The sequence below is a fragment of the Globicephala melas genome, chromosome 16 (assembly GCF_963455315.2).
Source record: "Globicephala melas chromosome 16, mGloMel1.2, whole genome shotgun sequence".
NCBI classification, from domain to species: Eukaryota; Metazoa; Chordata; class Mammalia; order Artiodactyla; family Delphinidae; genus Globicephala; species Globicephala melas.
The window spans coordinates 69,897,213-69,923,295 of record NC_083329.1 but is presented as its reverse complement, the minus strand read 5'-3'; the positions used below and the strand labels follow the sequence as shown (position 1 = coordinate 69,923,295).

General features: G+C 35.9%; 1 protein-coding gene across 8 annotated transcripts in view; it reads left to right on the top strand.

Annotated features, from left to right (window-relative positions):
- Positions 1-26,083, top strand: part of CABCOCO1 (ciliary associated calcium binding coiled-coil 1) — a 144,237-nt gene that overhangs the window by 45,541 nt on the left and 72,613 nt on the right. Inside the window, exon 6 of one of the 8 annotated variants that reach the window (XR_009559352.1) lies at positions 9,924-10,066. The exons of the other annotated variants lie outside the window; for them this stretch is intronic. The gene's annotated coding sequence lies outside the window, so the exon portion shown is untranslated. The remainder of the gene's footprint in view (positions 1-9,923; positions 10,067-26,083) is intronic. 8 annotated transcript variants of the gene reach the window in all.

Genomic DNA, 26,083 nt, shown 5'->3' with positions numbered 1-26,083 from the left:
GACACCACAGAAATACATAGCATCCTAAGAGACTACTAGAGGCAACTGTGTGCCAATAAAATGGACAACCTGGAAGAAATGGACAAATTCTTAGAAAGGTATAACCTCCCAAGACTGAACCAGGAAGAAATAGAAAATATGAACAGAACAATCACAAGCAATGAAATTGAAACTGTGATTTAAAATCTTCCAACAGGGCTTCCCTGGTGGTGCAGTGGTTGAGAGTCCACCTGCTGATGCAGGGGACACGGGTTCATGCCCCGGTCTGGGGGGATCCAACATGCCATGGAGCAGCTGGGCCCGTGAGCCATGGCCACTGGGCCTGAGCATCCGGAGCCTGTGCTCTGCAGCAGGAGAGGCCACAGCAGTGAGAGGCCCGCGCACCACAAAAAAAAAAAAAAAAAAAAATCTTCCAACATCAAAAGTCCAGGACTAGATGGATTCACAGGTGAATTCTATCAAACAGAGAAGAGCTAACAATGATCCTTCTCAAATTCTTCCAAAAAATTGCAGAGGAAGTAACACTCCCAAACTCATTCTATGAGGCCACCATCACCCTGATACCAAAACCAGACAAAGATACTACAAAAAAAGAAAATTACAAACCAATATCAGTGATGAATATAGATGCAAAAATCCTCAACAAAATACTAGCAAACAGAGTCCAACAACACATTAAAAGGATCATACACCATGACTAAGTGGGATTTATCCCAGGGATGCAAGGATTCTTAATATACGCAAATCAATCAATGTGATATACCATGTTAACAATTGAAGAATAAAAATCATATGATCATCTCAATAGATGCAGAAAAAGCTTTTGACAAAATTCAACACCCATGTATGATAAAAACTCTCCAGAAAGTGGGCATAGAGGGAACCTACCTCAACATAATAAAGACCATGTACAACAAACCCACAGCAAACATCATTCTCAATGGTGAAAAATTGAAAGCATTTCCTCTAAGATTGGGAACAAGACAAGGATGTCCACTCTTGCCACTATTATTCAACATACTTTTGTAAGTCCAGCCACAGCAATCAGAGAAGAAAAAGAAATAAAAGTTGCACAAATTGGAAAAGAAGAAGTAAAACTGTCACAGTTTGCAGATGACATGATACTATACATAGAGAATCCTAAATATGCCACCAGAAAACCACTAGAGCTCATCAATGAATTTGGTAAAGTTGCCGGATACAAAATTAATGCACAGAAATCTCTTGCATTCCTATACACTAATGGTGAAAAATCTGAAAGAGAAATTAAGGAAACACTCCCATTTACCACTGCAACATAAAGAATAAAATACCTAGGAATAAACCTACCTAGGGTGACAAAAGACCTGTATGCAGAAAATTATAAGACACTGATGAAAGAAATTAAAGATGATACCAACAGATGGAGAGATATACCATGTTCTTGGACTGGAAGAATCAATATTGTGAAAATGACTATACTACCCAAAGCAATCTACAGATTAAATGCAATCCCTATCAAATTACCAATGGCCTTTTTTACAGAACTAGAACAAAAAATCTTCAAATTTGTATGGAGACGCAAAAGACCCAGAATAGCCAAAGCAGTCTTGAGGGAAAAAAATGGAGCAGGAGGAATCAGACTCCCTGACTTCAGACTATACTACAAAGCTACAGTAATCAAGACAGTATGGTACTGGCACAAAAACAGAAACATAGATCAATGGAACAAAATAGAAAGCCCAGAAATAAACCCATGCACCTATGGTCAACTAATCTATGAAAAAGGAGGCAAGGATATACAATGGAGAAAAGACAGTCTCTTCAATAAGTGGTGCTGGGAAAACTGGACAGCTACATGTAAAAGAATGAAATTAGAGCACTCCCTAACACCATACACAAAAATAAACTCAAAATGGATTAGAGACCTAAATGTAAGACCGGACACTATAAAACTCTTAGAGGGAAACATAGGAAGAACACTTTTTGACATAAATCACAGCAAGGTCTTTTTTGATCCACCTCCTAGAGTAATGGAAATAAAAACAAAAATAAACAAATGGGACCTAATGAAACTTCAAAGCTTTTGCACAGCAAAGGAAACAAGACAAAAAGACAACCCTCAGAATGGGAGAAAATAGTTGCAAACAAATCAATGGACAAAGGATTAATCTCCCAAATGTATAAACAGCTCATGCAGCTCAATATTAAAAAAAACAAACAACCCAATCCAGAAATGGCAGAAGACCTAAATAGACATTTCTCCAAAGGAGACATACAGATGGCCAGGAAGCACATGAAAAGCCACTCAACATCACTAATTATTAGAGAAATGCAAATGAATACTACAATGAGGTATCACCTCACACCAGTCAGAATGGGCATCATCAGAAAATCTACAAACAACAAATGCTTGAGAGGGGCTGGAGAAAAGGGAACCCTCTTGCACTGTTGGTGGGAATGTATATTGATACATCCACTATGGAGAACAGTATGGAGGTTCCTTAAAAATCTAAAAATAGAATTACCATATGATCCAGCAATCCCACTACTGGGCATATACCCAGAGAAAACCATAATTCAAAAAAACACATGCACCCCAATGTTCATTGCAGCACTATTTACAATAGCCAAATCATGGAAGCAACCTAAATGTCCATCGACAGACGAATGCATAAAGAAGAGGTGGTACCTATATACAATGAAATGTTACTCAGCCATAAAAGGGAACGAAATTGGGTCATTTGTAGAGACGTGGATCAATCTAGAGACTGACATACAGAGTGAAGTAAGTCAGAAAGAGAAAAACAAATATCATATATTAACGCACATATGTGGCACCTAGAAATATGGTACAGATGAACTCGTTTGCAGGGCAGAAATTGAGACACAGATGTAGAGAACAAATGTATGGACACCAAGGAGGGAAAGCGGTGGGGTGGTGGGGGTCATGGTGTGATGAATTGGGCGATTGGGATTGACATGTATACACTGATGTGTATAAAATTAATGACTAATAAGAACCTGCTGTATAAAATAATAAATATTATTCAAGTCATCCAATGAAAAATAAATAAATAATTTTTAAAACTTTGAAAAACAATCATAAGAAAGGTGTGAAACTCTATGGACAGATCAAACAATGGCTAAGGAACAGAGTTGACAGAGCAAATGGTAGAAAGCCTAAACTCTAATATTCTCAGAAAAGTTTGAAAGTTTATTGTTTTCTTGATAAATGAACTGATAGAGATCTTGTTTATTAAAAATGAGATTTGAAAACTTTTACTAAAATATCAATTTTATGTTGATAGGCTTGAAAATCTAGAAAAAAACAGTATTCAGGGAAGTGTAAATTTTACTTGAGAAACTATAAATTTACTTGAGAGAGTGTAGAAAACCTTAATAGAATGATAACCATGTAAGATATTGAAAAATCTACATGTAAAAATGGCATCAGATGTGGAAGGTTTTACAGGCTAGTTCTACCAAAATTTCGAGGAGTAGATAATTCCCTTTTATATAAATTATTATAAAGCATAGAGTTGGAAAGCTTTCAACTCCTCCTCTGAAGTTAGTATAATCCTGAGAAAGTTTTGAATCTACTCTGTAAATTGATAATTATAAGCAAAAATGGAAAAGAATAATACAATTCATAGGCAACCTCAGTTATGAAAATAGATGCAATAATCTTAAATAAAATATTAGGAAGTGAAATATAGCAAAGGATCAGATGTTCAAATAGTGTTTATTCCAGATATGGAAGGATGGTTTAACACTGGGTTATCTATTAATATAATTCAGTACATTATCAGATTAGGGGAAGAAAAAACCAAGTGATCATCTCAATAAGTATGGTCAAGCATTTGATAAACATCCATTTCTCATTTTAAAAAAAACTCTAGTTAGTCAGTAATACAGAATTATACTCTTAACTCATAGAATATACTAAAAATTAAAATCTCACTAAAATATCTTAATGAAAACATTAAAATACCCACAAGGAACAAGACAAGCCTGATTACTTTTACCCAACATTGGATTTTTAGTTCCTAGCCAATGTGATAAAACAAAAAAGAAGTCAAAAGTAGAAGAAAAAGAAAGGTATTGAAAAACAAGATACAAAGCTGCCATTGTTTGCAGGTGGTATGATAAGAAACCAACATGAAGAAAATATTGCCCTGTATTTTAGTATTAACCTGTTAGAAAAGGATTACATTGGTAATAATGAAAATCATAAAATGTTTAGGAATGAATCTAACAAAATGTGCAAGAATGATGCAAAGAAAATTAAGCAGTTTTAGTAAAAATAAAAAAATTTAAATCATTAATAAATGGAGAGCAAATTTGTTCCCAGTTGAGGAGACTCAATTTTATGAAGATGTCATGTCACTCTAATTGGTAAACTCAGTATAATCACAATCAAAATGCCATGATTTTTGTAGCATTTTACCAAGTAGTTCTTTAAAACAAATTTTTTTATTGCAGAACGTTTCAATCATATACAAAGTAGAAGGAATAATATTAACTCTCATATATCCATTATCTAGCTTCAACAGTTATGAACTTATATCCATAATTGTTAAGTATTTTAATGTATGACTCTAAAATGTATTGAATTGAAGTAACTCTATAAGATCATCAAATACACAGTCAGTGTTCAAAAGTCCCTGATTATAACTGGTTTGTGTCTGTGTTTTGGTTTATTTACATACTTGTTTGTTTGTATGTTTTAGTAGCATCCAAATAAGATACGTACATTGCAATTAGATTAAGTTATTTTTAATTTATAGGTTCATTATTTGTATTTTTTTCTATTTCCTTGCACTTTATTTGTTGAAGACGCCAAATCTTCTATGCTATAGAATTTCCCACAGTCTTGTTTGCTAATTGCATTTCTGTGGTATCCTAAAGATGTCCCTGTATCTTCCATATTTCCAGTACATGGGTAGTTAATGTTGGAAGACTGACTAGATTTCAGTTCAAATGTTTAGCAAGAATGATTTGTAGGTGGTTTTGTACAATTTTATTAGGAGGTAATGTCTGGTTTTCTCTCTCTCTCTTTTTATATTTTGTCATTCATTTTTCATTCATGAGCTGGATATTTCTATAAGCAGAAACTTACACTCTTCAATTATTTGATTAAAGTGAGATACATGTTATATAGAAAAGACAGGATAAGTTCTTGATTCTCCTCCTTTCTCTAATAGTTTTCAAAATAATAAGTTGGGTTTTCAGTATCCTCCAAAAGTGATTGTGGTAGACTGAATAATGTTCCTTCTAAGAGGAGAAGGGAGAAGGGAGAGTCAGAGTCAGTTAAAAGGAGAGAGATTTGAAGATGGAGGAAGAGGCAAGGAGCGAAGGAATTCAGATGCCCTCTAGGAGCTGGATAAGACAAGGAAACAGATTCTCTACAGATTCTTCAGTAGAGCCTCAAGAATGAATGCATCCCTGTCAACACATTAAGTTGAGGACTTCTGACTCCCAGAACTATAAAATAAATATGTACTGATTTAAGCCACTGTTTGTGGTAATTTGCTATAGCAGGAATAGGAAACTAAAATAGATTTTATTGTGTTTTGTTTTGTTGTGTTTTGATTCATTTTAATCACTATTCTTAACGCTCAATTTGACTCATTTTGACCAGTGATCCCATTGATTTATTTGCCAATTCCTGTCAGAATATCACCCTGCTTTAATTACTATACTATTATAGAATTTCTTGGTATCTGCTATGGCAATGCCTTCTTACTGATCTCCTTCTTCAATGTTTGGCTGATTATATAGTTCATGCTAAAATGCTGTAAAAGAAATGAAGAATATCTTTGATGGGCTTATTAGTAGACTGGAAACAGCTGAGGAAAGAATCTCTGAGCTAGAGGATATTATCAAAAGAATACTCAAACCAAAAACCAAAGAGAACAAACACTGAAAAAGAAAAAAAACAGAACAGACTATCCAAGGTCTGTGGGACAACTACAAAAGGTATAACATACATACAGTGGGAATACCAGAGTAGAAGGAGAGAAAGGATCAGAGGAAATATTTGAAATGATAATGAATTAAAAATTTCCCAAATTAATTTTCTTACATCCTGGGAGCCCAGAGAACACCAAAGATGATAAATGCAAAAAAAAAAAAATTACAACTAGGCATATCATTTTTTAATTATATAAAATCAAAGATAAAGAAAAATCCTGAAAGAAGTTAGGAGGGCAAAACAAACTCAACGCAAAGAGGAAACAATATAAGAATTATTCCAACTTCTTCTGTAAAACCATACAAGCAAGAAATGTGTGGAGGGAAATGTTAAGTGTTGAGAGAAAAAAAACTACCAACCTAGAATTCCGTACCCTGTGAAATTTTCCTTCAAAGGTGAAAGAGAAATAAAGACTTTCTCAAACAAACAAAACTTGAGGGAATTTATTGCCAGTAGACCTCCCTTGCAAGAAATGTTAAAAGAAGTTGTTTAGAGAGAGGTAAAATAATACAGGTCAGAAACTTGGGTGTGCATAAAGTAAGGAAGTGCATCAAAGAGGGAATAAGTGAAGGTAAAATAAAAACTTTTATTTTTCTTATTATTAATTTATCTAACAGAAGTTAGTTTAAATAATAATAGCAATAATGTATTTGATTATATATATATATGCTTATCGACAAGTGACATAAATTTCATCACTGATACAAGGGACAACAGGGAGAAAATAGGTTTATTTTGTTATTATAAGGTCCTCACACTACCCATGAAACAGTATAGTGTTATTTGAAATTGGACTTGGATTAGCTATAAATGGATATTGCTCTAGAGAAGGCACTGAAAGAGTAACTATATATGTGATATGGTAAGAAATGGAAAGAAAAATTACAACCAGAAAGGCAGGAAAAGAGTGGAAGACAAAAATAGGAACAAAGAACAAAGGCAACAAATGGAAAACAGAAACAAATATGGTACATATTAATCCAACTCTATCAATAATCACTTTTAATGTCAGTGGTCTAAATGATCAATAAAAGAGATTGTCTTAAAAACCATATGATCATCTCAATAGATGCAGAAAAAACCTTTTGACAAAATTCAACACCCATTTATGATGTTGAATATAATTTTATGTTATAAAAACTCTCCAGAAAGTGGGCATAGAGGGAACCTACCTCAACATAATAAAGGCCATATACGACAAACCCACAACAAACATCATTCTGAATGGTGAAAAATTGAAAGCATTTCCTCTAGGATCGGGAACAAGACAAGGATGTCCACTCTCGCCACTATTATTCAACATAGTTTTGGAAGTCCTAGCCACAGCAATCAGAGAAGAAAAAGAAATAAAAGTAGTACAAATTGGAAAAGAAGAAGTAAAACTGTCACTGTTTGCAGATGACATGATACTATACATAGAGAATCCTAAAGATGCCACCAGAAAACTACTAGAGCTCATCAATGAATTCAGTAAAGTTTCAGGATACAAAATTAACACACAGAAATCTGTTGCATTTCTATACACTAACAACAAAATATCAGAAAGAGAAATTAAAGAAACAATCCCATTTACCATCACATCAAAAAGAATAAAATACCTAGGAATAAACCTGTGTAAGGAGACAAAAGACCTGTACTCTGAAAACTATAAGACGTTGATGAAAGAAATCGAAGATAACACAAACAGATGGAAAGATATACCATGTTCTTGGACTGGAAGAATCAATATTGTCCAGATGACTATACTACCCAAGGCAATCTACAGATTCAGTCCAATCCCTATCAAGTTACCTATGGCATTTTTCACAGAACTAGAACAAAAAATACTAAAATTTATATAGAAACACAAATGATCACAAGTAGCCAAAGCAATCCTGAGAAAGAAAAATGGAGGTGGAGGAATCAGACTCCCTGACTTCAGACTATACTACAAAGCTACAGACATCAAAACAGTATGGTACTGGCACAAAGACAGAAATATAGATCAATGGAACAGGATAGAAAGTACAGAAATAAACTCATGTACCTATGGTCAATTAGTCTATGACAAAGGAGGCAAGATTATCCAATGGAGGAAAGACAGTCTCTTCAATAAATGGTGCTGGGAAAACTGAACAGCTACATGTAAAAACGGAAATTAGAACATTCTTTAACACCATACACAAAAATAAACTCAAAATGGATTAAAGATCGAAATGTAAGCCCAGATAGTATAAAACTCTTAGAGGAAAACATAGGCAGAACATCTTTGACATAAATCACAGCAATATCTTTTTCAATCCATCTCCTAGAGTAATGGAAATGAAAAGAAAAATAAACAAATGGGACCTAATTAAGCTCAAAAGATTTTGCACAGCAAAGGAAACCATAAACAAAACGAAAAGACAACCTGCAGAATGGGAGAAAATATTTGCAAACAACGCAACCGACAAGGAATTAGTCTCCAAAATTTACCAACAGCTCATGTGGCTCAATATCAGAAAAACCAACAATGCAATCAAAAAATGGGCAGAAGACCTAAAAAGACATTTCTCCAAAGAAGACATACAGATGGCCAAGAGGCAAATGAAAAGATGCTCAACATTGCTATTATTAGAGAAATGCAAATCTAAACTACAGTGAGATATCATCCCACACCAGTGAGAATGGTCATCATCAAAAATCTACAAACAGTAAGTGCTGGATAGGGTGTGGAGAAAAGGGAATCCGTATACACTGTTGGTGGGAATGTAAATTGGTATAGCCACCAAGGAGAACAGTATGGAGGTTCCTTAAGAAACTAAAAAATAGAGCTACCATATGATCCAGCAATCCTACTCCTGGGCATACATCCAGAGAAAAACATGGTTCAAAAGGATAGATGCACCTCAGTGTTCATTGCGGCACTGTTTACTATAGCCAAGACATGGAAGCATCCTATGTGTCCATTGACAGGTGAATGGATAAAGATGTGGTACGCATATACAATGGCCTAATACTCAGCCATTAAAAAGAATGAAATAATGCCATTTGCAGCAACATGGATGGACCTGGAGATTATCATGCTAAGAGAAGTAAGTCAGAAAGAGAAAGACAACATATGATATCACATGTGGAATCTAAAATATGACACAAATGAACTTATCTACAGAACAGAAACACACAGACATAAAGAATAGACTTGTGGTTGCCAAGGGGGAATGGGATGTGGGAGGGAAGGATTGGGAGTTTGGGATTAGCAGATCCAAACTATTGGGTTGGCCAAAAAGTTCACTCAGGTTTTTCTGTAAAAGTTTACAGAAGAACCCAAATGAACTTTTTGGCCAACCCAATATTATAGAGAAAATGGATAAATGACAGGTTCCTACTGTATATCACAGGGAACTATATTCAATATCCTGTGATAAACCATAGTGGAAAAGAATATGAAAAAGAATGTATATATATTTATAAGTAAATCACTTCACTGTACAGTAGAAATTAGCACATTGTAAATCACCTATACTTCAGTAAAATGAATTTAAAAATTTTTATGTGGTTTAAAATACACAGAGAATTAAAATAAACAATGATAATACCTTATAAATTGAAAGGAAGGTAAGGTAAATGGGTTAATGTATTTTGTTTCTGTCATTTTTTTGAGAAAAGTAAAAGTACTGATTTATAAACATTTAATAAGTTAAGGATGTATATTGTAATCTCTAGGGTAAGCATTGCATAAATAATAAATGCTAAGCTAGTAGAGGAGGAAAATGGAATAATAAAATCCATTGGTTTAAAGTGCTAAATTTAAAACGTCTCATGTAAAAACATGAGAAAATATGGAGGAAATTTTTTTTAATTTTGAGATTAAATTTAGTCGTATGATTGGCTGCCTAAATTTTTCTAACGGCTTAATAAAGATACTATGAAGAAAAATGTTTTTTAAAAGGAACTTGGAGGGACTTCCCTGGTGGTCCAGTGGTTAACAATCTGCTTCCCAACGCAGGGGACTCAGGTTCGATCCCTGGTCGGGGAACTAAGGTCCCACATGCTGTGGGGAAACTAAGCCCATGCACCACAACTAGAGAGAAGCCCACACGCCTCAATGAAGAGCCCGCGCGTTGCAATGAAAGATCCCACATGCCTCAGGTAAGACCCAACACAGCCAAATAAATAAATATTAAAAAAAAAATAAAAAGGATCTTGGGGGACACCCCTGGTGGTGCAGTGGTTAAGAATCCACCTGCCAATGCTGGAGACACGGGTTCAAGCCCTGGTCTGGGAAGATCCCACGTGCCGCGGACTAACTAAGCCCGTGGGCCACAACTACTGAGCCTGTGCTCTAGAGCCCACGAGCCACAACTACTGAGCCTGCGTGCCACAACTACTGAAGCCCGTGAGCCTAGAGCCCCTGCTCCGCAACAAGGGAAGGACCCGCAATGAGAAGCCGATGCACCACAGCGAAGAGTATCCCATACTCACTGCAACTAGAGAAAGCCCGCACACAGCAACGAAGACCCAATGCAGCCATAAATAAATAAATAAATTTATTTTTAAAAAACAGAACTTGGAGAAGATTTTTGCAAACTAATGTATAAAGGTCAAAATTATTTTACATACAAATAGTTCTTAGAGAATAAGTAAGAGACAAACAAGACAACAGAAACATGGCAAAGAATTTGAACAGACCATAAATATTACAGATGAACAGAAATAAAGATAATTAACCTTACTATTTATCAAGGAACTACAGAAAAGAAAAGCTATTTTTCAACTATAATATTGGCTCATAACAAAAAGATTGATTAACTGCCAGTATTAATGAAGATGCAAGAAAACACAACCCTATGGTGAGAGGTTGATGAGAAGTTAAATTTATAAAGCCATTTTGGAGAGCAGATTAGCAAAATCAAATGGGAATATCCTTTGTCTCCCCAAATCTACTTATATGAATCATCTGTTTGGACATACTCATATAAAGCTTTTTATTCATGGATATTCATCAAAGCATGGTTTATAACAGCTAATAATTTCAGAAAGTGAATAAGAAGGGGAATGGTTAAATAAAATGAAGTATAATCACACTATAGAAAACTATCCAGTCTTTAGAAGGAATCCAATAGATCCTGATGTATGGTTATCTTAAGATCTCAAACATATGTTTAGTGAAAAAAGTATAGAAGTAGAACAATATGAATAGTGTTTCCATTTATTTTTAAATGCAGATAAACATGAAAATAAATAGACATGCCTATGCATTTAAATGATAGGAAAGGGCTTCCCTGGTGGCACAGTGGTTGAGAATCTGCCTGCCAATGCAGGGGACACGGGTTTGAGCCCTGGTCTGGGAAGATCCCACATGCCGCAGAGCACCTAAGCTCGTGTGCCACAACTACTGAGCCTGCACTATAGAGCCCGCTAGCCACAACTACTGAGCCCACATGCTGCAACTACTGAAGCCTGCATGTCTAGACCCTGTGCTCCACAACAAGAGAAGCCACCACAATGAGAAGCCCACACACCGCACCGAATAGTAGCCCCTGCTAACCACAACTAGAGAAAGCCCGTGTGCAGCAACAAAAGACCCAATGCAGCCAAAAATAAATAAATTAAATAAATAATTTTTTTTTAAAAAGTAAATGATAGTAGAGACTCAAAGGGCTAGAAGGATTTGAATTAATCTTTAACATGACATACCTTTGGGCAAGTGAGTGAAAAAGTAGGAGTTGGATAAGATATGAAGATGGACATTTTATTCTGTATTATTTCAGATTTATGTTAATCTTCTACAGTGTGGATGTCTTCATCCACATTGCATTACTTGTACAATAATAAAATTGTTCCCTAGTTCATTCCTGAGAAGTCATGAGGCACATTTTGTAAATTAAGTGCAGGCATATAAACATGCTTCCATACTAGTATATTGACAGATAGAGAGTTATCATCTGGGTGTTTACAAAATTAAAGACTGAATAGAAAAAAAGTAGGTGAACTCTCGATCCATAAAATTACTTCACGAATGTGTTGCTGCCATATTTTAATTTTAAGTATAAACTTGGTTTAGCTGAAAAGTCATTTATAGATTAAAAATCTGGTATTGTGCTATAACATCCCAAATTTTCCCTAAGAAAATAAAATTGATATCATGAATTATGTATAAATAGCACATTTAAAAAATATTTATTCAGTTTAATTTCACCGAAGTGACAACACATCAAATCTTGGATCACTTGTACTTTCAAAGGTTATATTATATATAGGTATTTAAACAGACACACACACACATATACATATTTGTGTTTGAATATAAAAAACTTCATAAGAGTAAGTCTGCTTTAATAGTTTTCCTAATTTAAAAATGTAATAGATGTAATTTTATCTCTAACTGTTTAGGCCAAAATACTTAACGTTTTAGACTTTTGCCTTATAACATGGACATTTTCATACAGTCCCCCTTTGCACAACTCCAGGGGGCCCCGTTCACATCGTGGTCTGTGTGATTAATGGAGTTGTGCATTACACAGCTGGCACAGCCATTGGTGGAGCCCCTGTTTTCACAAGTGGTACTGTAGCAGAATCTGATTATTATAGACATGGCATACTTAGAAAGATATTTAAAGAGGATGATAAGTATACCTAAGTGGTTACCTTGCCTAGAGTCATATTTTGGCAGCCTTTCATAACCCAGAATAATACCACTTAACCTCAGCAAATACAGAAAATTCAAACGTCTCTAAAAATCAGTGAATGTCAATTGTATATAATTTTATGTTCTGAGCACTTATTCCTAAAGCAAAAACAAAATAAAGAAAACACTTTTTTCTTCATTATTTCAAAACCCACACAGATTATGGGTGTTAATGATACTGTACTCTAAAAATGTTAGCTTTTGGGGGGAAAGATAACCAGATAGAAATATAAATGTTATTTTCTTTCTTTAAACTATAAAGTTATGGTGTCCTGAATAAACAAAATATGAGGCTTATGTAAACACTCACCCTCTGAAGGAAAAAAAAAGCAAAAACAACGTTTGCGTGTCTGATCGTATTTTGGAACGGAGTAAGTCAACTGAAGCATAGCTATAAAGATATTTTTCTCTTTAGTTTACCCTTGAGATGTACCTATCAAAATAATCTAAACTTATCCAGATGATGTTTTTAATCTTGAGAAAGGCTTTTTTTGTTGTTGTTGGATGATCCTATTAGCAAACTGCTAGAAGGGAAAATCATACAGGACGTAATTTGTAGTTTGACCTGCTCACATTGGGTGTTGCTAAAGAAAATTAATCAGAAATTGTTGTGTTAAAATAACTCTATCTGCTCTGCCTGGCATGTGTGCCTGACTTGAGAATCTATCATTTAAAGCAAATGGTTGTTGCATGAGTATACAATTTATCAGACTTCTAGTCCTCTTTCTCCAAAGCACAGAAAAATAATCATCCCTCCCTAAATATAAATCTTTTAAGAGAAATTCAAGGAATCTGTCTCTAGTAAAATAATTGATAAATGGCAGGAGCATAATTTAAAGATGGTTTCCATCACAGATCACATGGCACCTAAACTCTTAAACCTGTCACTCAAGTCTTTCCATCTGTTGGCCCACTAACATTAATCTCAGTTCCTCTGTGACCAGTTCTCTGATTGAGCTAGGTTGGTCTTTTCATACAGGTTTTCTACTTACTTTTGCCTTGAAGTAAGCTTTTCCTGCTGCCTAAAATGCTCTTCAACATTTTTTCTGCCAACCCAAATCTATTATTCCTTCATAGCTGTTTGAGGGACACGTCTTTTAAAGAATGAAGAGAAAAGAAGGAAGGGAGGGGAACACCATAGACAAAAATCAAACACACTCTAAAAATAAAATTTACAGCATGAGTGGAGGAAAGGCATAAGAGTGTTAATATTGTATGTAATGATTTCTTACAAAGCAATGAGAAAAAGGTAACCATACTAATGGAAGAAATAACAAAGCATATTTAGAAGAGAAAAAATATATATAGCCAATAAACTTATACAGATTTCACCCTTTGTAGAACTCAAAGAAATGCAAATTAAACAAAAATTATCAGATTCTCAAAAATTAAAATGATAACACCTTGTCTTAAGAGTGTGGTAAACTGGCACTCACACATGCTGATGGTAGGAGTGTAAATTTGTAAACTTTCCAGAGAGCACTTTGGCAAGGTATATCAAATTTTAAAATATGTTTACCTTTTGAGCCAACAGTTATACTTCTTTGAGTTTATTCCAAGAAGATAACCAGACGATGGACAGCACTATCAGTGCAGGGGGTTTTTTATGATAGGGAAAAAAAAAAAAACAAAAACCCTCAAACTGTGAAATACCTAAAGGTCTATTAGAAGGAAGTGTTCAAAATTTGTGGGGTCTCTATATAATATAACTGTGTAATCATTAAAAGTACTCATACAGTATTATACTCATGATGGAAAGTTATTCACACTATGTTAAGGAAGTGAAAAAAACAGGATACTAAATGTGTCTATTGTGATTGCAATTTATAATTTTATATCCATATCTATGTAGGTATATATAGACAACAGATCCTGAAGGACATACATCAAATTGTTAGCAGTAGTCATTTGATGTTGATAGTGTACCAGATAATCTTTGTTTGCCCTTTACACTTGTCTATATGTCCTGAATTTATTGTTTACAATCAGCATGTATTATAACACGCAGCTGTTGTCTAACGGTAAAGACTTAAATTAGCAAAGTTTTATTCCATTTCCCTTTATTTTCCTTATTCAGCATTATTTCTTTTTTCTTGCTTATTTAACTTTAAAAGATTGCATAACATTATGAAAATGTCTGTTCTGTTTGGAAGAGATGCATTTCATGTTTGTGTAATTAGGCAGTGTTCTTTTTCCCTAAAGCAAAAGGTTCTACTGCAAATGAAGATTTAATTGTTACATAGGATGAGCATCTTATTATTCGTGAGTTATATAAATCACCAAAATGTCCAAGGTCATCACAATAAGACCTAGAAAACAAAGACTCTAGCTATAGGGATTTACTCTATAATTTAAGATACTTACCTAGCCAATAGATGGCAAGAAGTGAGGGGATGAATGGAGTCTAAGAAAAATCAATATGTCTCTATTCTGTGATTACATACTTAACAGAACCCATTAAAAATCCAAGCTTCTGGTTTAAAGAAAAAGTCATCTTTTCAATCTTCTCTAAGATGTGCAGACATGTCTAAAATAGACTATATAAGGTTCAGTAATGCACATTTGAAAAGGGACATATTCAAATCAAAATGTGTTCAGTGGAAAATAACCTGGATTTTCTAGGACCAGAGGTCTCTGAAGAAGAAAACACTCAGAGAAGATATAATAGCTGTCTTCAAATCTAGCAGTCTGACAGGATAAAAAAAAAAAAAAAGATGTGTCTTGTCTGCATAACTTCCAGATGCAGACAAAAGACCATTGGCTAGCTCTTCTGGGGGAAGGTCTTGTGTAGGTACATGCAGTCACTTTCTCAATAATGAATGCCATACCCAGAAATGGAAGGGATAAAGTGTGGGAGCACAGGGCCCATGTCTTCCTCACTTTTTTTTTTTTTTTTTTTTTTTTTTTTTGCGGTACGCGGGTCTCTCCCGTTGCGGAGCACAGGCTCCGGACGCGCAGGCTCAGCGGCCATGGCTCACGGGCCCAGCCGCTCTGCGGCATGTGGGATCTTCCCAGACCGGGGCACGAACCCGTGTCCCCTACATCGGCAGGCGGACTCCCAACCTCTGTGCCACCAGGGAAGCCCTTCCTCACTTTTATACTACCAACTTTAGCACAGGTCCTGGCAAACAAAAGGCACTTAATAAATTTTATTGAATGAATTGAGAGGTAATAAATTATATCTTCACTAAATATATTCTAAATTTAACTATATGATTTTTGAAAGATATTTTGTAAAGTTGTTTAAAGTATTAAATGTGAGATTGAGCCAGATCATCTATGGGTATGTGACCATCTATCCTAGATTTTTCTAGGACAATTCGAATTTAAACTATTTTGTCCTATTCTTCCCATAAGTATACTTCTAAATATTCGTCTTGGTGGTAAAGTCCCAAATTATGATAAGCCTGTCTTATTCTGGGTAGCATATCTAATAGAATGACAAAATAGATTCCATTCTACAGACTGAAAATCATGTTGGACTGCTACAGTTGGTGTGGATAGAAAACTGCAGTTGTTTATAACTAGGAAGTCATTTACTATAAATATAGAGCTAGCCCTATCTTGGTGAATGCAGACTTAACTGTTAATAAATGTATGTAATCAAATGTAAGTCAACCAAGACTGTAAGATGATATATTTTTATTGATTATTTTCTTAAAAAGATTTTGGTCACAGTTCTATAATATTGGGCCACATGGCAACGTTTTCTGAGTGTTCAAGTTTGATTACAAGGCCAGCCTTAAGGCTTGATGAGTGTTTGACAGATGGCTGAGAATATGCAAGTAAGTATGCATTGTGCAGAAAAGCATGCAAGTGAAGAGTCAATCAAGAGAGAATAAACATGCTTAGAAAGAGGCCACCTTATTGGTATTCTGACTACAGAATCAAGCAACTTTCTATGCAAATTATGCAGCTGCATCAGCACCACTGACACTATAGGAGTGAAGAGGGAAAAAAACCCGAAGTTTTCTGTGGCAAACTAGCTCTGTGCTTGATCAAGGAAATAATGTAAGGGTAGATGAAGTAGAGTGGGCTTTTTGTTTTCTGTGATTTTTTAGTTGCTTATTTCTTCTCTTTGCTTGAAGCACTAATGACCACAGCAAACATGGCAAGTTTAAGTGATGAATATGGAGTTTCATACCTCCCAGAGCTTGGCTTTTGGACTAATAAGAATTATTTTGGGGCAGCAACCTACTTTCCTTTACTTCGGGATTTGCATGCCCAGTACACACAGGATCATATAAATGTGCCAGTCCTTGTGGGCAGATACACACACACACACACACACACACACACACACACACACTTTAAAAGGAGGAAGAACCAACAGTAGACTCTCCATTATTCAGAGAATGTTTTTCTGCCCTTATTCAATACACAGTAGCTTAAATAATTAGGCTTTCAGCTAAAGAGATCAAGTATTTTAAATGGGAAAAAAATGACACATGCAGCTAGCAAGTGAATACAGATAATTGTGCTCCACTTAAACAATGGAAATCTGACTTAAATTATCTTTTCCTTAACAAAAAGCAAAAAATATATTAAATAAATATCACATATTAATATTTATAATCTGGAACAACTCCCGTTTCTTCTGTGAAGCCATCCCTGACTTCCATAGGCCATGCTGAATTCTCCCTCCTGTAAACCACTGTTGGGATTTGACACTGAGGCGTTGTGCCTTGAAATGTTAGTATATATGTCATCTGACTATAGCTGGGTTGCCTTGAGGCCTGCCCGTGCCTTTTGACACACACTCATACCCACGCATACATACACATAAACTCGCAGTTGATTCCTAGGAGCTTGAGGGAAATGGTGACTCTATATCTTTAGCTTTCTTTAAAAGGTCAGCCCCGACATTATCCGTAAGGCGTCACGAAGAGATCAGTATATTCCTGTATCCCTCCAAGTTTCTGCTGTTGCTTTTAAAACTACGTGCACAGGGAATTCACTGGCGGTCCAGTGGTTAGGACTCCGCGCTTCCAGTGCAGAGGGCATGGGTTCGATCCCTGGTCGGGGAGCTAAGATCCCGCATGCCGCACGGTGAGGGCACAGATTCTTTAAATCTTTTCCTCTCTAGAGATGGAGCTTAATTCCCCTCCCCCTGAATGTTGGCTGGACTTAGTGACTCACAGAGAATGGAATATGGCAGAAGTGATGGGATGTCACTTCCAAGATGAGGCTGTTAGAGAACTGTGGCTTCTGTCTTGTCTCCATGAGGCTTGTTTGGGGGAAGCCAGCTGCTGTGTCATGAGGACACTCAAGTGGCTCATGGGCGGAGACCCAGGGCCTGCCACCAGCCACAGAATGAGCCAGGAAGAGGATCCTCCCCCAGGTGGCCTTGATACGACTGCAGCCGGACTGCAGCGTGGAGAGCAACCCTGAGCCAGAACCGCTCAGCCAAGCCACTCCAAGGCTCCTGACTCACAGAATGAGGTTATTCTGTTTGTTTTCTTGAGCCCCCAAATTTGGGGTAATTTGTTACCTAGCAACAGATAACTTATACATTTCCCACTCACCACAGTAGCTGAACACTCTCTCTTTGGCCCCTTATTTCAGTCACCCTCCAAGTGCTCACTTCTTCATCTTTCATTTTTCCTCCCCTGTGTCAGGCTGCTCCTGTTCATAATAGGTGCTTACTCAATGTCTGTTCATAGTGTAACCAAATTTTAATTTGTTTTGATGTGTGCAAACAAAAATTATTTGAGAAACAGTATTTTTTTAACAGTTCAGACTAGCATTATAGACAGACGTGTTTAAGTGTGTGAAGCTAAGCCTTTTATAAGCAAAGCTTACTACTGATAACTATATAACTTCACCAGGAGATATTGGACTCAATGTGCTCTTTGGCTTCAGCAACAGGACTAGTTATGCATTTCAGCTCCAGTGGGCAAAGCTGCTGTGCAGTTTAAGCTTATCAAGTACTTTGCCCTAAGGAACAAATTATAGGCTCAAGATCACTGCCTTCTAAATGCATTTCCAGTTGTAGATGTTGCCTGTAATCTTCAGGTTGTTGTCTATTGTTGCCTTTAATAATCAAGATATTTATTAAACAAGTGCAGTGCACCTACCACATTAAGTACTCTGGGAACTTACTGTTTGTTTGTTTGTTTACAAATATTACTTTTACTACCAATATGTGGCATTGGTTAGCAAAATAAACAGAATTGCTCATAATGCTAAACAGTCTAGCAAGAAAAATGGACATTAATTTAATAAACTCACAGGCATATAATTACAAGCCAAGTACTATAAAGGAAAAATACAGATTATTGTAAAAAAGGAGATTAGAGAGTGCTCTCTAATCTGAGGATTAGTGGATCACAGAAGGCTCCTCTAAGCTAGTTATCTTTTGGGGTGGAGACCTGGGGATAGCAGGAGTTAACTAGGCAAAAGGGTAGAGGGGAGGGAAGTTAAGTTAGTCGAGCATTTACTATATGCCAGGAACTGTCTGAGAACTTTAAGTCAACAATCTTCACAACAACTATAGGATGGAGGCAACATTTTAACCATGTCTTAGAGATATGAAACCTGAGGACTAAGGTCCACATGCTTAAAGAGTGTCCCAAACTTCTGCAAAGGCTTTGATTTAATCCCTAGGGGCACCAAAGAAAGCCTTGAATGAAAGAGACACTTTAGACCACTTTTAAGTTATGCAGCATGTCATAATATTGATTACCCACAAAAGTTCAAGCAATAAAAACACAAACAAAATAGGACACAGTTTAAGTTTATTACCTTCCAAACACACACACACACACAAAAGATAATAGAAATAATATCACAACAAAGTTATTTTAAATTAGTCATCACTTTTACAATCCTTTCGAATTCTTTATGCTTTCTATCCAGGAACGCCAAGATGTTCTTTTTTATATGATAAATACTGCTAACCAAATATGTATCTTCAGCTTATATAGTTTATGAAAATGGATGCTGTACTGTATATTAAGTTACAACCAATACTGAGAAAAGAGAAGTGAAAGTACTTCATTATTCTTTGTTAAATAATGAATGTTTTGAAATAATGTGATCATTAAGTGAACATAACTCAGATATAAATGTAAATTTTTCAAAACTTGAAATGTTCCTTGAGGTAAACTCTGGCTGAAGTTCTGAATATTTAATGGTTCTGTTTTCACAAAATGAGTGCAGTCACCTATTCAACATTATCAGTTATCTAGTTATCTAAATAATCCTGCATTAAATATTTGGCCTAGTGCTTAGATGTTTTCTGTTTGCCCCCCCAGATACATTTTCTGCCCTTTTCTACCCCACTCTGTGCCTCAGAAAACCAACATTTTTGGAAATCATCAACAGGCTCCTTACCCTCTGACTTCTAGCTGGGCCAGTACAGGGACATGGGTGGGAGGAGAGAGGCTGAGGTGGTCTGACTCCCAGCTCCCTCCCTGCTGGGTCACTGCATGTTGGATGTGGCCTTTACAGAAGGTTAGAGTTCCTGTCCTGTCTATACAGCTCTTCCCTCTGTACTCTGGGAACTGTTCCCTGCCTTCCCCACTTGGCCCCAGGATGAGAACAGTTAGAGCGCCAAACCATCCTTGTCACTTTCCCCCAAGCCAGCCTGCTTTTTTGTAAATAACCCCCTTTTTAAGCCCTCCTCAATTACCAAGCATGCCATTTTCTCATAGAACCCTGACTGTATAGTAATCGATAACAAGAGTGGCCTCAGGAAACAGACCCTCAAAATGGGATTCTGAACTGACTGTCCACATATGTGTGTGATAACTTACTGTCCAGATAACTTATTGGGCAGGAGTTGGAGGAAATAGGGATGCAACACGGAGGAACATGGTTGAGTTGACTTTAAGAGAATGGAACAAAGGATGGAACAGTAGAGGTTGAGCAGGATGAATGTATTGATATATTCACTCAGGATTCAGGACTCGAGAGTATGACTTGAATGCCGAGGAGTGGTTTATTAGTCTGCTGGGCTGGCTAACCGATGATGAATTCAGTGGTGGCCCACAGTCAGTTAGAATGATGTGCTGGAACTTCCATGCTATAATGTAGGGGAAGAATTCAGGTAGTTCAGGGTGATGAAATAATGTACAACCTGTTTAGCCACTTGCTATCCATTACCCCTGGGAGTGTCCAGAGGACATACACTCTTCATCAAGGCATTAAGAAATGCATAGGTGAGGGGTCACTACCATCACTGGTCACCCGATGGTGGTGGTTCTCTGTAGGCTGACTTCTGAGCAGGGGCGTAAGAGGCTGGGAACCATGTTTGGTATGTAGATCGCACTTGCTGTTCCTATGACACGTTTATACTTTCTTAACCACTAAATGAATTTTTAATAATATTAGGGAGAAAAGAGTGCTGCAACGGAACCCCCTTTTTAAAGAAATCTCTAGTAAAATCTATACTGGTTACTAACGCTTTAATGAATGTTCTCTGTTTAATTGATACAAAAAAAGTACTGGGTCTTATTTCAAGTTTGGCACAAGGTAGAAACAGAAGCTGATACATAAGCTTGGTTCAAAGGTAAGCCCTCCCCACTTTCAGGTTGGGTTATCATTGACAAGTCTCTTAATCTCTATGCAGCTCAATTTCTTCATCTACAAAATGAGGGAAATAATATCTGCCTCCTTTAGTTGTGAGGATTAGCAAAATAGAGGACAGTGCCTCAGCTAGCAAGCTAACTAAGTTTACCTTCTCCTGGGTTCAAGCACTTTGGACTTTCCTCTCTCATAGCTCTTATAACTTCATATCTCATACTGTATTGCAGACCACTTAAGTTTAGGATGTATGTCTACTTGTCTCATTATATAAATCCCCAGTGCTCAACGTATAGACAGACATACACCAGACACCAGCCATGTGAGCAGTTGAATGAATAAGTGTGTTCTTTTGAAAATGAAATGGAAGTGGTCAGTTTATTATTTATCTTCCTTTCCATTTCTTTACCTATGTTTAAATTCAGTCTCCATCTGCTGCCTTTAGAACCATGGACAAACTACTTAGCTCTACTGAGCTGTGGGTTCCTCATCTGTAAAATTAGATAACACCTCTTATTCTCGTAGGAGTACTGTAAGAAAAAAATTAGATAACAAAATATCTGGAAAATAGGAGGTACTACATACATTTTATTTCCCTCTTTGTATCTCAAGTGTCTGGCACATTATAAGCACTGAAATAATGTTTTCTATGGTGGATCACACATGAAGTTCTAATTTTGAAAGCTTATACCCCATTCATTCCTTAAAAAAACCTGAATATCACATTACTGCCCATGAGTTTGCAAAATATTTTTAAGCCTTTTATGGTTAAAATGCTCTAAGAATTTGGAAGAAGCCATACTTCTGAACCTTATTTTAATAAATCCAAAATGGATAGATGTGGAAAATATTTAACCTTCAACAGTTAATTTTGAATAGAAGAGATAGTTAATTTTATCCCTTTTATTTCTACAAATCATAAGGAGAGACAGTTTAGAGAGGTTATTCAAAAGAGACTCCCCAAATCATTTCTAATGGGATACATCAACTCAAGTGTGGCCCAAAGATTATTCTTAACAAATGCACATATTGTTTGACTTTACTTGGAATAAACAAAAAGCTTAAAATTAGATTATTGCTTAGACATAGAGCCATTAAGTTAAAATAAGGCCAGACATTTGGAATTAATTCAGTTTAAGATAGTCACCTTTAATTAAAACATGGCTAAAATATATGGATTGCTTTATTAGCTTTATGCCATAACCATAAAAACTTACTTAAATTTTCACAGTAAATGCATAGTGCCTTTACACACATTCACAAATACACTAATCAATGCCTTTCAACAAATTCATTTTACATACCTAGAGGGACTCTGACAACTAATAAACCACTAAAAACAAAAGACAAAAAAGGAAAAATTTGTTTTAAAGTCATTTAAATCACTATTGGCCTGACTTCCTTTCTTCCCTTCAAAAAGAGAAAAAATATATATAATTAACAAAACTCAATGCTATTTCTCTCATTTTTCTTAGGACTCCAGCACTGTATCACTATCTAAAATATAGCTAATGTAAACTGATTTAGAAAAAGAAGCTTTACTTAGAGGCTTATTTGCGTCGAGTGGCTTTTCAGAAAACACATTTTTCAGATTAGAGGAAATGTTTGTGGTAACATAAGCTCCACTTGCCATTTCAAAATGATAAAATGAATTAAAGGGTGAAGGAGGTGAATTAAAGCATGAGTGACTTCATAAAATAAGCATTTTACATAATTTGTACATTTAAATTTTTGTTACCTCAAAATGAAGACAGAATGATTTAAGAATGTAATGCATTTATTCACCAAAAACAGGAAGAAACTCACTTAATTACTATTTTAAATAAATTTTCCAGTGAGTTTTTTGTGTATATAGTCAATGGAAACCTTTTGTTTTGTGCCACAGATTTCCAGTTCCTAATACAGCATTGTGCCTGGAGGCTTGAGATGCTGAATTTGTGTGTGTGTGTGAGTGTGTGTGTGTAGACATAGATATAGAGAAAGAGATGATAGAGACTTTATTACAATAGCTTCTTTAAGGAGCTCTTATAGTTAACTAGAGAAACCCTAAGTTTCTGTTGAACACAGTTTGGATCCTAAAAGCAGTTGTGATGCTTTTGATATTCTCTGAATATAAAGTAAACTCAAAAATATTCTCACTTTTCAAAACAGTGGAAATATGTTCTTTGGGGGCATTAAACAATAAAGCATAAATTTTACAAATAATTATGTATCTTTCCAATGTAAAAAATACTTCATCAAAAAATAATCATTTTGGCATATCTGCTTCTAGCTCTGATGGAGTATCTTGTAACAGATCATGCTGTAATCAGGAACAAATAAAAAAGTGGATAAATTTTTAAAAATCCATTTGAAGGCTTTGGAGATCTTCCAAGGCAGTCAAGACTTAAGAGGCCATGATCCCAGAGAGAAGTGAACCCAGTATTTTTGAAGTAAGCCCAAGTATGTGTGCTGCTTGTCTCCTGGGGCCTTTGTTTTAGGAAGCAAAGGCCAGAAGTTGAGAAGCAGGCAGAGAGCAGTCCCTAAGAAGCAAAGAAGCCAGTAGAACTTTTGGCAAGTTCATAAGACTAAGAAAACAAAAATTAGAGTATGGGCATGCCACGGGTGCCAGGATTAGGAGATAAAGATCAAAGGAAGAAGGTAGGTGTATAGAAATGAGCCTAACATTCTATGACAGCCATCCACTCCAGGTATATGCTAATTCTTGAGCTGTGGCAGGAAAAATGACTCAAGTGCTGTGCAGAGAGCATCCATAGAACATAGCAGAGCTTTTAGAGTCTTATGTTGCTGAGAGCATAACAAATTAAAGTTCAGAAACCAAGAGAGGGAAGGGTCCTGGTCAGTTGGGATCCTGGAGTGGAGTGTGAATTAAAGGTACACCTAGCCTTATATCCTAGGAGTGAGGATGAATTAAAGGTACACTTAGCCTCACAATGTTTGAAAACCAGACCCATGATTTTCTAGTCCATAATTGGATTGAGGTGTTCTGCTCCTACTCTATACTTGTCTGGAGGAAGATAAAGCAAGTCAGTGAGCTGTGGGATAACTTCAGGAGGCCCAGTATATGTGTAATTGGATTCCTAGAAAGAGAAAGGGAGGAGGAGGGAAAGTATTTGAAGAAATAGTTGCAAATTTTTATCCAAATTTCCTGAAAACTATAAACTCACAGATCCAAGAAACTCAGCAAACTTCAAACACAAGGCACATAAAGAAAATTAATCTATGATACATCAAATTGCTAAAAATTAGTGATAAAGAGAAATCTTTTTAAAAGCAGTCAGAGAATAAAAACATATTATCTTTGTTTCTCACAGAGGAACAAAAGTAAGAATGAGAACAGAGTTCTCCTTGGAAACATTGCAAACCAGAAGGTAGTGAAGCACTAAAAGAAAATAAACTATCAACCTAAACTTCTATATCCAGTGAAGATATCTTTCAAAACTCCTGGTGAAATAAATATTTTCCAGATATACAAAAGCTTAAAAATCCATCATGAGCAGACCTTCATTAAAAGAAATGTTAAGGGGAGTCTTTCAGGCAGAGGGAAATGATACCAAATGGAAATCTGGATTTATGCAAAGGAATGAAAGCACTGGAAGGGTAAATATGTGAGTCAATATACAATAATTTTAAAAAATTTTAAACATTTGACTGTTTTGAGAAAAAATAAAAACAATGTATTCTTGGATTTATAGCATATAAAGAAACTAGAATATATGACAACAATAGCACAAAGGCCAAGAAGGGAGAGATGGAAGTATATATTGCTCTAAGTTTCTGTACATGAAGTGGTACAGTATCACTTAGGGTAGACTGGATTAAGGGTGTGTACTGTTAAACACTAAATCAACTGCCAAAAACACACCAAATTATAGCTAATAAGCAAGCAGAGGAGATGAAATGAAATAAAAATATACTCAATCCAAAAGAAGATAGAAAAAGGAGAAAAAGAGAACAAAGGAATTACAGGACAAATAGAAACAAATAGCAAGATGGTAGATCTAAACAATATCAGTTTTCACATTAAATGGAAATGTAAACCTAACTATATGAATTATCACACTAAATGTAACAACCCAAATAAAAGGCAAAGATCATAAAATTGCCAACTATATGATGCCTACAAGAAACACACCTTGAATATAAAGACACGTATAGGTTAAAAGTAAAAAGATGGAAACTATATATACCATGCTAAAAATAATGAAAAGCAAGGAGGAATGGCTTTGTAAATATCCGATAAAACAGAGGTCAGAGCAAGGAATTGACCAGTGAGAAAGAAGATCATTTCATAATGATACAGAAGTCAATTCAAGAGGACAGACAATCCTAAATATTTATGTGCTTAATAGGGATTCAAAATACATGAAACAGGGACTTCCCTGGTGGCGCAGTTGGTTAAGAATCCACCTGCCAATGCAGGGGACTCGGGTTCGATCCCTGGTCCAGGAAGATCCCGGAAGATCCCACGTGCCGCGGAGCAACTAAGCCCATGCGCCACAACTACTGAGCCTGCGAGCCACAACTACTAAAACCTGCACACCTAGAGCCCGTGCTCCACAACAAGAGAAGCCACTGCAATTAGAAGCACACTCACTGCGTGTAACCCCCATTCTCCTCAACTAGAGAAAACCTACACACAGCAACAAAGACCCAACACAGCCAAAAATAAATAAATTAAAAAATTTTTTAATTTAAAATTTATTAACAAAAGATACATGAAACAAAAACGAATGGACCTATAAGGAGAAACATAAATTCACAATTATAGTGAGAGATTTCAACACCAAGAAAACTAAGTTGGTAAAAATATAGAAGACTTGAACAATATTATGAAATAGCTTGACATAACTGAACACAGAAAACATTTCTTTTAAAAGTACACAAAGAGGGCTTCCCTGGTGGCACAGTGGTTGAGAGTCTGCCTGCCGATGCAGGGGACACGGGTTCGT